Genomic DNA, 12,503 nt, shown 5'->3' with positions numbered 1-12,503 from the left:
TCTTTGTCCATGTTTCAGATCGCTCACAGCTACAGACCACAGAACTCCTATTAAAGCACTTCAGGTTTCATGAGCACTACAGAAAGCCGCGTTTTGAAATCCTTTTTAAACAAAAACTAACAAAAACGGCAAAGTATGACAACCTGCTAATCCGGCTCCCCAGCATCACTACTTACATCACCATCTCAATGCTCAAGCGAGCCTGAATGTACCAAAAATGCCCACAATCATAAAATGACTAACAAAATGTTTCTCTGCTGATGTAAAACTGTATAACAGGTTGGGGTTTTTTTTTTTGGTCTCGAGCCTTTCATGTTGACAAACACAGCTACACTGTAGTTCTCATGCTGCGGTCTGTGTCCACAGCTGCTCTCTTTCCACTTGTTCTGTGAGCAGATGCATGCTTTGCTCTTTTGCATAGAGCCGCATGACTGAATTGTTTTGGAGATAGGGATAACAATGAAATGCAAAGAAATGGGGTGGAAATTGTACCATGAAAAAGACGCTCTTCCACTTCACTGTACAGCTTGAGGTCGTAAAGGAGAGCAAAAACCCCAACGCGGGCCGTCCGAGTCAGATAGCACTCACATTGCACGGAAACATTGCTCCATTCTCCTCGTAGTGACACCAGTGCCTGTTTAATATGCTTCTGTTTCTCAAAGAAAACCCCAAAACTGTTGCTGTAAATGATTACTAGATTACTTAATGTAGCGCTGAATCAATTCTCAAATGTGTCTGTCCCTGGTATACAGAGCAAGGCGGGGTGGCGGAGCAGAGTGAGACAGTGAGCATGATAGAGCCATAGGGGAAATTATGAGACTATTAAGGAGACACTGTTGTTACTCTTGGCTTCTTACAGGATTTTGCCAGTGGCTGTATCTCCATTTTAATACAGCAGTTGGCAGCAACTGGTCATGCAGTAGTGAAGCTGCGAGCCACTTGATTTTAAATTGTGATATTGTCAAATAATTTGTTCACCAAATCAGCTATGATGTAATGTTAGGTGAGGTAATCCACTTACAATGATTAAGATGCCCTGTTTTCTTCTTTCTTCCATTACACTGCAGCAGAAGATTCTAGTTTTAATTCCAGTGCTTGTTGAATGTAACCGAGTGCTGCTCCATAATGGTCCATGCATAAGAAATTATGCATTTAAAACAAACCACATACAAGGCGGAATTTGACAAGCTCATAAAGTATCATCTGCTTAAATGCCTTATGACAATGTAAGATTAATGACCGTGCATTCAGTGCTAAGCAGCAGAGGTAGAAGAGGCACCTGCTCCTCAAAGGCCACCTCTAATCGTTCTCATCTGGACTCCCTGCTGACATACTAACCTGCTGTTCTTAGGGAAAGGAGATCTGCCTCCCAGATCCTCAAACACTTTCCTGGGCCCGCCGTATTACTTTCCTAATTCAGCCCAGATGTGACGTCCCCACTCTGCCATCCTGTTTTTTCCCCCGCTCTGGTTCACCTCATTCCCACCTGCTAGCTGACCCGCGGACCCAAGGCCCAGACTCTCATTTGGTTTGCCTCTCCAAGTAAAGTCATGCTCTTTGAATTGCAGCAATCTTTTTTTCCTCCTTTCCTTTTCTTCCTCAGCCTGGGCGACTGTAGTAAAGTCCACATAGTGCACACAGGAATCTTCCTGCCGTCACATGCTTGCATTCCTATTGTTGTCTCCATAAGAATTCCCTTGTTCAATCCACTAACACTTATTAATTTTTCCATATAGATGGCTAATGATCTTCCTATTGACTCCATTGTGTTGGGCTCCAAAGATCACTACTTGAACAACACTTTATGAATAAGCAAGCGTGATTTCTGTGTTGCTCTTTTGGGGGTTGTTCTTCTGTTCTTCATACAAACATCTCATGTTGTTGAATATTTTGCAATTATTATTCCAAAAAAGAAATGTTTTGCTAGTAAGGGACTAAAATGAGAAATTATTCAAGCAATGTCACCGGTGGATGATGAACACCATCAGCTAGCACTGACCGCCTGAAAGACTTCTACTTTAATTGGATTGCAAGGCTTCCCCAGGCTGATGGACATGTTTGTCTCTCAGGACCACTGAGCGTCTGCCTCCACTGGATGGGCCCCAGTAAATAATCTCTCTCCCCTAAATGCTTACCGTTAATTGTGTTTTTTTTCCCTCCTTCTTGTTGAGATGCGGTGGTGTGGGGGCGTGGGGTTGGGGAATAATTAAGACAATGCCTTTGCGCTTCACTTTGGAGGCAGGGATCCCACTAGAGCAGAGGCAGGTGCCTCTTACTGGAAGAGACTCGCTGACAAGACCTGCCAATCAAGCCTGTGGAGCTCTCAATTTCTTGAGCTCTTAGGTACTCTATTCCCTTTAGTCCGTTTATTCCAAACACCGTTTTAAAATGCTGGGGATTAAGCAGGTAGCAAACAGGCCCAGTCTGTCAGAGGGAATCAGTGTTCCCCAGACTACGTGAACATTGTCTTTCTCAGCCCATCTACAGCTGCACTCACAACGAAATGGTTTTTTGTCTTAGAGTTGATTAGACGTCTCATATTTTTAAGGGAAAACTATTACAGCAGAATTCAAATCTTTGGCGAGAAATTTTTGAGCCTTCATAAACCCATTTGGAAATAACGATGTCTTTTGTTTTCAGAGGTTTTATCCATTAACAGAGAACGCCAAACTGAGTCAGTTCTTTGTAAATGCTCAACAGTGCTTCTGAACTTTCTCTGTGCTTCTTGCAGCTGAGCATTTGCATGGAGAGTAGTACAAAGAGTCTTGAGGAACACAGAAGGAGACTACTTTTTGTTATTCTTATACCTGACCCGGAGGGCATTGTCAAACTGTGCAGAACCGTGTGGACACAGCATATAGTATAATAACATAATCAAGGCAAAAATGTAATGGTACTGAAAAAATGGTGTATCTCTTTAAACTTGCTCCTCATCTAGTAGACAGGCTGGAGAGAGGTGCCAGCAGCTATTCATGATGAGCGGGAAAGCAGGTCATGGAGTCACGGCCACTAAGAGCCGCTGTGCTATAGAGTGCCAGTGACAGGCTTGTACAAGGCCAGGGCCTCATCTGGCTGCAATGCCAAAATTTAGACACTGAATATGGTTTGCTGTGGATACAGCTTTACACACACAGGCACAAAAACAAAGAAAGAACCCTATCTCTGTCACATAACCACATGCAGTTGATTAGAAATAAAAGAAACAAAACCTCACCGAATTTAAAATCACTTTCTATAAACTGTATGTTTGTCTCATTCTCATTTAACTTTTTTTTTTCCAGTTCATTTTTATTTTTGGAAAATGGGAAGCTGCGCACTTTGCTCAAAATGTGATCTGGAAGTTAAGCAAATGGGAGAATGGTTCTGAAATCCCTGGCAATGATAGCCACTCGTCACACAGACAGGAAATGGACAGCCACTTTGGAGAAATTCAATTCGGTTGTCGGACACTGTGAAAAAAATTGAATCATGCAGACATTTGAGGTGATTTAATGGTGTTAACATGCGCACAGTGGAACTCCACTGCTTGCACTGCACAGGCTGTGGATTATTGAGTTCGGTGTAAAATCAGTCACTTCTCCAGAGTCCATTTGACTAGGAGAAATGGATGGACATTAGCAGGAATTCTGAAAGTGGCTCATTTTTTTGAATAAACTGGTGATGGATCTCTCTTCAGGCACAGTTTTAACAGCTGCTTGAGATTGACTGGATCACACTTCTGCATTGTCTTACTTCAAATGTATTCAAGTTACATTTAGATTTTTTTTAAGTTACCACTTAATTTCTGATATTTCATAAAAATGGTCAAAAAAGATGCCAATATTCTGAAGATCTGCTGTGTTCTGTATTTAAATATTGTAGATATTTCTATAGTGTATACTACATATTTTCTACCTGCTATGAAGCAATATGGACCCAAAAACAATCCATGATGTCATCTGAGACTTTCATGTTGTTTATGTATGTAATGCATTTTCTGCTGCCATGCTCTGCATTAACAGTTGTTATGTATCCTTGCTTGAAAAATTATGGCCCAAGGCTTCTTGGCTTAAAATGCAGATGATAAATTTTCCTCTAATCAGTACAGCACTTCATCTGCCACTCTGCTTACCTTGGGTTAAGCAGGACCAAAGCCCTGCTTTCCAGTGAATGGAAATATTTGTTGGCTGGTTTTAAAACACTTTTGTCTCCTATAGTAATGCGTCAGGCAGATGGCCCGTAAGGGGCTGCTAGAAGGATTTTTTTTCTGCTGTGCTCTATCTACATTGTCCAGCCAAAATTTTGTCAAAACTAGAAAATTATGCAAGACAGTTCAATGGAATATGCTTTTTTTCTTATTGTATAGTAATGCATACAATGTGGTTCAAGAATTAGAGCTGGTCTTCCACTAACCAGAAGATTCTGATTGGATCTTGAGCTCTTCCAGTCCACATGTATCCTCGGGGAACATACCAAACCCCTAAAACTGTCCTCATGTGTGTCACTGGTGTGTCTTTGATAGTGAAATTCCTCCAAGAATGTGCGGGTAAACATGACATATAGTGGTTGATAAGACTAGAAAAATGTTACATGTGGTTTAATTGTCATATATATTTCATATCCACTGTTTATATTTGCATAACGCACTTGGTACACTAGTGGGAACTGTAAAGAAAATAGAGGTCTCTCTATAGATCCAGTTTGGAAATTAAAAGACTTCCCATCACTGGCAGCTGAGTGATACTTAATAAAGATATTTTATTTTTCAAATTTAGAAAAAAAACCATAAATAGTTTCTATTTTTAATACTAAAATCTTCTTCTGCTTTTCGCAAGGAGAACTCGCAAACATAGTCCCTCTTTGATCTCATAATCCTGTTTGAGCAACATGTTTCTCTTTCATTTTGAATGTCACTGGGACCTCCAGAGTTTTCTCAACAGTGTGCAACCAGATAGTTTGACATGGCGTTTTACTTTGTGCACTTCAGTAAAGAAATATTATTAAACAACAAATGAATTAATTCTTTGCAGTCCCCGCTGGTTATTGTCAGGTTAAGTTTGTCAGGTGTTTGACATGAAGTGTTTTGTCCTCCTCACCAGAGGAGATACGAACAATGTCCATTTCTAAAGACTTCCTCATTAGCTGCGGAGAGCGTGGGAGTGCTGGTATCTGGAAACAAGCTTTAGCTGACTTTTTTCAGACTACAACAACATCCTTCTCCCTATGCTCCATGCACATGTCCTCTCACTCCGTGCATTATAACCCTGATGAGCTGACCACATCCTTGGAACACTTCACAAGATAAATAATTGAACTCTCAATAGCCCTTGATGGACAAAAATTGCTCCTCCAGCTGCCACTTCTTCTTTTGCTTTGTTCTCGAGAGCAACAACAACAAATGGGCCTCTGCAGAATCCCACACTAAGAAAACACATTTCACAATGATAACACATAAGAGCTGGGGTTGCATTACTCTCCTGCTCTGATGATTTGTGCCATTAGAGGTAGCCTATGTGTTGTACAAATAGTAATAAAGAAGCCTTCAAAAGAGATATGTGATCTTAAAAGAGTGTTTTATGCTGGCAGATGACTGATGTCACTATCATCAGTTATCTGTTACCACCTAACTTGTCTTTTCAGCAATCAAGAGAGGAGCCAGACAAAGGTTTCAGAGGCAGAGAGGAGTGCCTCGAACAATAGGTGGCAGTGTGCTACCACAGAAGGCAGCTACAGTATCCTCAAGTTGTTTGAATCCAGTCTTGGCAGAGGAAGGCTTGAGGCTGTTCTGTGGATTTAATTAGACAGAAACAGATACTCACATGTTCATTTCTCAGCTGCCTCCCATCCATTTCTTTACAGTCTGTTGGGGAAAAACGCTTTATGGTCCAATTGTAACTTTAACTGTGAGCATAGAAAGAACCACACATTCATAGTGAAAAGCCAAGTGTTAAGACCTTGTTTCACACTTCCTAGAGGCACCCATTACAGCAGGTAGAGCTGTCAGAATCACAGGCCAACTGTTAAAATACACAAAAGAGAGGGCAAAGACTTTGGACAAAGAAAGTACATTTTTTCCGAAAAGTCTTGAGGTATCCTCCTGAATGAAGACCACACCCATGGCACCCCAAACAAAGACCTCTTAGGCAAGTTTGTAGCATGACTTTAAAACACAGATTTAAAAAAAATAAAGTAATATTTGATCTTACCTGTATTATTTCAAATTATAGGATAATGTTGTGATTATTAAACACTTTGCTGAAATAAAAAACAACAACAAAAAAACAATGTCTACATTTTAATTTGATCTGACAGTTGGGTATGCTAACATAATGCATGGTAACATATGTGACAAACGCAAGCAAAGGAACAAAGCATGCCAAGAAAAGATTAGAGTATAATTGAATGAGAAGGAAAATGCAGCTGTGTTAGCCACAGTGGGGGTACGAGGAGCTGGAAGAACAACATTTAGGCTATTGGTAGTTGAGAAAGTGGCGTGGCCTACCACTAACCTTCACATCTATATTAAAAGCAAGGTGTCACTGCATGCAAATTAGACGTAGCCGGGTAAAGCACTGTTAATGAACCCAGCCATTGAACTCCATACAGCAGGCTTGTCGTTAGATAGGTGCACCATAAATAGTCCATTTGGCCGAGAGCCAGAGGGAGAAGCTAAGGCAGAGTTACTAGCAGTAGGATAGGGCCTTTATTGTGTTATGACAGACAGAGGGGACGATCAGACAGGATAGAGATATGGGCTTTCCTTTCCAGATTAATTAAAGAAAGGATCAATTAACAGTGATGAAAACCATGGCAGCATACTGACTAGCTGATAGGCCAATCAAGCCTTGAAATGCAGAGTAGTTGGCATGTTTTATCTCTCCAAACTTAATTGCAATTTTCCAGGGGGAATGACGTGATCAAAATGGAGGGGTGAAATTAGCTCCACATGAATAAAGTATTTATTTGATGCATTTGTTCTGTGATTTCAGGACTAAGTATGTATTGTGTTCGTATAGGGCACAGGAGTTTCTCTTTCCACAATTTATTCTTCCCCTGCCTGCTCACCTTTATCATGGTAATTGTGAACATGAGTCCAACCTCAACATTAGCTTTTGCTGAGTAGGAAAATGCCTTGGCTAAGGGCTATTTGTCCCACATTGCCCAATCATGCCAGATGCATGTGGTTATACAATATGGAGCATTCATGAATTCATTTGCATATCAGGAGATGAATTTCATGCACCCATCACTACTGCAGATTCGAGGCAATAATGACTTTACAGGAGATGAAAGGAACCAAAATTCGTTGGCTCACTGGTGGGAGCGAAATGATTGCACTATGTGCAAAGAGTTAAAGAGGATGTATACATGAAGATAAAGAGGACTTCTGCTAGGGGTAGTTTGACCACATAAAATGTAGTTTACAGCTAGTGTGTCATCATCTATTCCCAACAAGTCCAAGGTTTATCAAATTCACATTTAAAAAAGGAACTTAGACAGTTAAAATGCCTTAAAACCAAGCTCCACCGCGCCGTTAAAAGCAGTAAATTAACCCAACAAAATCAAGTTCTACTGGTGGTCTTTAGAATGTTACCATTTGATTGTTTTTAATAATTTATCCAGTTATTATAACAATATTAGCTAAGATTAAACACATACACATTGCTCATTACCTTGGGAACACAGCCCACCAAAAGCTCATTTCCTGTTGAGGAAGACTGCCTAACCCCGATTGACCCTCAGATATTCCCATTACCATGGGCCAATGTTTAAGGGAATCTTATTGAGCTACCTCAGCTGGAATACCCACAACTGATTTATGAGCAGAAGACTACTCTGCTTTTAATGATTATCTGTTTATTCTGCCCTCCTCACAAATCAGAATCAGAAACAAGGAATTATTATTCAAATGTGCCTAAAAAAAGAGCATGGGAGAGGGGGGGGGGGGGGGGGGGGGAATCAAAGCAATCACACCATTTGAATCTTCTTCTTGATGATGAAAATTAGATTTAAAAATAAAGATGAGCAAAGAGAAATTTTTGAAATTCTCCTAAGGATGGTGATTTTGCTAATGGGTTTATTTTCAAGTTAGTTTCTCAGCTGGTAACATTTCTAAAATCTGCTTATGTGCTAGCAGCAAGTGAAAAAAAAGACAACATGCTTGACTCCTTATACAATCTGTAACTAATTAATCTAATCCCTGTCAGTCTTTAAACAACACCCCGATGGAATATATGCAGTCCACCTGTTCCTGTGATACTTTTTCTTATTACCTCCAAGCTGTAGATTCAATAACCTCTCGCTTTTTTTTTCTGGAGGTTTATGACCATTATGCACAACAAGAATTCTGAGATCTGTGCCGGTAACAGTGCTAGATGGAGGAGAAGCTTAAGTGAGTCTGTCATGGTAATTATGGTGGATAGTTGAGGACTATCAGGTCCTTAGCTCTCTCACTGCCAGTCTGATCTATCCCGAACATAAAGAGTCTCCAGTGTGCCTGGGGGGAAATTGAAAAGATGCACTTATCTACCTAATGGCAATAGCTGAGGCAAATCACATGCATTGTATGGCAAGGAATAACTATGCGAGGCATGAGTGTATTAGCGTGTGCTCTGCGGCCGTGTTTAGCTTCATGTTTGATTATCCATCAGGCTGTGTCTAAATGTGAATACTATTGCAACCAGCTGACTGGGTATTGCCACAGAATTGTCATTCATTTTATAATTTGCTAACTGACAATCCAGGCAGTGTTTGACAGGAAGAGAGTCTGAAAGCAGCAGTCAACATCTCACAGCACCCATATGAAACAGCAATGCCTGTTTTCTTCTTATTTCTGCATGTTGGGCGACAGCTTTCAGAGCAGCATGATGCCACTGAAACACTGAAAATTAACTTAGCTTGACTGTAGTGGGGAAGGGGGATTCTGGGATTTTGCATTCAAGCTTTAGATGATCAAAAAATGTTTACCTCCATGCTAGTACTGTATGTAGTTAAGAGATGGTTTTTTTTCACTCGTGGTAATGGTTTCCTAGCACATTATCTCAAGTATATAAGTTACTAAAATGAGACAGTGAGACTCTATGAAACCAGAGTAAGCCAGTACATCTAATGTGTTTGTGCACGGACATCAATGGTGATGCAGAGCCGTTTTACAGTCATTTATCTGAAAATGGCAACATAATGTAATAACATTTGGGAAGCAACTGTTTTGATTGGGATGGGACACCATGCCGAGCTGCAGTTACATGCTGAAAACACAATATTAGTGTCCATCATTTGAGGTAACTAACAGGGTTTCAGTTTCAGGGTTTTTGGGAAATCAAATTAGTCTGCCAGACATCCAATTTGCGTTTTGGTTAAGTCAAATGTAGCCACTGCTTAATATGCTGGAGGCCACAAGACAAGAGAAGAGTGGCTCATTTGCGTTACATAACTCAAAAATGTGTAGCTCTTGCTGTGAAATGGAAACTTTTATTTTGCTAAGAAAAGAAATGACCTATGCTTGATGTACCAAAGACCTTGTAATCAAAAGGTTCAAACGCACACAGCAAGCGGCTCAGCTTCCTTTCTGTGAATAATACATTTCCATTAAAAAGGCTCATTAAAATAATTGTTGGTCAATAAACGAGCGAGAGTAGATGTTAGCCTCCAAACATACAGCAGGATTGTCAAGCGTCTATGGTGAGCACACAGTTCTTCCACAGCTAAATCATATCAGATGGACTATTGACAGCATCCTGTCAATAGCTGAGCCCTTGGAGGGTTAGCTATTTGCACATTGACTGATTGACTGTTTCTTAATAGACACATAATTGGTGACAAAGACCTTCCAATGAAGTGTCATTTGCCAGAGCATTTGTGATAATTCACAGCCTGTCCCATTTTCTGTTGGACACAGTCCCAAAGTAGGGACTGTGATGAGTAACATGAACAACTAGACAGTGTCACACTGACAAGAGAAAATTATAATAAAATATCTGAAGCATGGAAATAGCTGAGAAATATCTGAGCAGCAAACATGACAGACATAAGACAAACAACCCGCTTGCTGGTATAGAATCCATAGATGGGAACGTGGAAAACGCAATATGGCATTTTGAAGCTTTGACCTGATATGGTATTATTCACTGACAGTAATATTACATGCTATTTCCTTTCATTCCAGTCTGTGGACAATGTTGATGGATAGTAATTTTCACATGGCACTTTTGTTTACCTTATTTATCTGCTCCCCTGTCAGCCACAGCCTTCATTGGGGAACCAGAGCACTTATAGATGGCTGTGGGGTTTGCAGTGTAGTGCAGACATTTAAAAAAGAAGATTAAAAAAAAAAAAAAAAACAGAAGAAGAAGAAACGCCCCTCCTGATCCTGCAGCATTTCATGAAGGCATTGCTTTTCAAACCAGCTGCTTGGAGGATTTTTAACATCTATTAATGCAGAATTACTCCAATTACAAGCCTTCTTTGCGCCAAGGCCCCCATCCACTGCTTGTGTTAGATAGTGCACACCTCTGGGAGCCAATCACAGCCTTCACAGCCACTGGCAGCAGATGTAAGCAATTTACTTCTGATTTCTTCATATTCAGTGTGAGACGAGCTCCTGGTGACCCACGACCCTGGAGCCTGCAGGATTCTAACCCTATCAAATTAAAGCTCTCTGCTCACTTATTCCCTAGCGCTCCTCTGGTGCTAAGCAGCCATCTCGCTGCATAGCAACGCCGGTCGGGCGTGCTCGCTCATACGCCCTGCCTCATCAGCTGCTATTAGGGAAAATATACAGTGCTCTAATTGGATGAGATTCAGCTAAGGAAGTGCAGTTAAAGGTCATTTTCCACCGTGTGCCTCCTGCTCTTCAGAATAATTTCTGTGTCCTCCGTCTTTGTGAGCTGTTAAACAATAGGGCCAAAGTTACAATCCTTTCTCTCTTTTCCTGACAGAGTGCCACAGGCCGTGATGAGCAGCAAGTCCTATGAATCATGTAAACAACATGGCCAGACAGCGACTGACGGGAGCTATGTCAACTGCACATATCCTTTACTGCCTCCCTTCAAAGTGTCCTGGTGCCCATGTCGTAACCTCGTCGTTAGCCAATTGCAGAAATTTGCAAAGGTTGGCAAAGACTACCTATGATTATAATTAGTGTACACCTTCTGTAATTTCTCTTCATCTTATCAGGTTTAAAAGCTACTTTGGTATGTTTCTGTTTAATATTTCATATAAAAATGGCAAAAAGGTGAACAAACATTTGCAGTGTTGTTGCTCAGCTAATACGATTCTTTGAGATGTGAAAGAAAGAGGTCTGCATAGTCATACGTGATGTGTTTCCTGTAGACAGAAGCACAGTCGCCAACACAGGCTAAAAAAAGTCACTCGACATTAACAGCGGTTAAACTGCCAAATAATATTTGAGGCAATTTCTAGTTTATGTACAGAAAATAGTTGTTATCTGGACCCTGTAATTACTGTACTTGCATTAGAACTGTTAATGAACAATATCTCAGCACTAGCACATCGAAAGGAATTTCTTCTTAACAATCAGTTTAAAATCATCTTCAAGTTTGGATTTTATGCTTAAAGTTAGTGTTACTTACTAGTAGACAGAGCCTAGAAGGATTTCTGAAGCTACTATAACCAGCTCTGTAATGGTGACCTCTGTTACTTTGTTTAAATGCACATCAACATTTGATGCTATGCACTATAAATCCCTCATAAGATCCACAAGCCTCTTAAGTCACGGGCCACTTCATAAATAAATGATATTCTCTACTGAGGGGCTTGTGGCTCCCGTCTTGTTCAGTTCACCGGCTTGTGATGCAATAATGATGAACACAGACCTCCAGCTCTTTCACTTAGTGCTCTAATTTATAGGGGGACAAACATGAGGATCAGCATGCAGAATCAATGTTTGAGCATTAAAGTGAGCATAAGCCATTAAAGAGAGCATAAACGCAATTGCTTAAAAATAAAAAAAGTGTTATTTTCAGTGCCATTTAGAAGCATGTACTACTATTTCTTTTAGATTAACAGTCGATAGTGCTTGATATGTAGATATTAATATATAAAATATTGAGTTGTTTTCTCCCACATGGTCATAAGATTGATGTAAACTAACAACTCTTTCAGTAATATAACAATGTGGGTGTAATATGTTATATTTAATCAAAAACATTTATTTTGTTGCACAACTGATAACCCATAACTTAATGTGTATGCTTTTCTTTTACCACTGCTCTACATAAAATGTGCAAAAATGTGTTGCTTTTAGTCTCTCCCCGGTGTCTGATTTGGCCTGTGCTGCAGCCTGGTTAGCTCCTTCGAAGTAAATGCTGTAGTTTTGTGTGAACTCACAGTAGTAGGTGATTTTAGAGGCTCCCTGTCTGCCAATTTTACAGCTGGAAGGGCAAAGGCCTTTTGAGCGCCACTGGAAAACTGAGAGACATTCACCGAATGAGAGGGCTGGGCCCTGAGTCCCACAGCTTCTTCCACCTTTTGTCCTGCCTGAAAGGCCTCACTGCCTGAAACGC

Source organism: Pelmatolapia mariae, linkage group LG7 (genome assembly GCF_036321145.2).
Source record: "Pelmatolapia mariae isolate MD_Pm_ZW linkage group LG7, Pm_UMD_F_2, whole genome shotgun sequence".
NCBI classification, from domain to species: Eukaryota; Metazoa; Chordata; class Actinopteri; order Cichliformes; family Cichlidae; genus Pelmatolapia; species Pelmatolapia mariae.
This window is presented reverse-complemented; position numbering follows the sequence as displayed.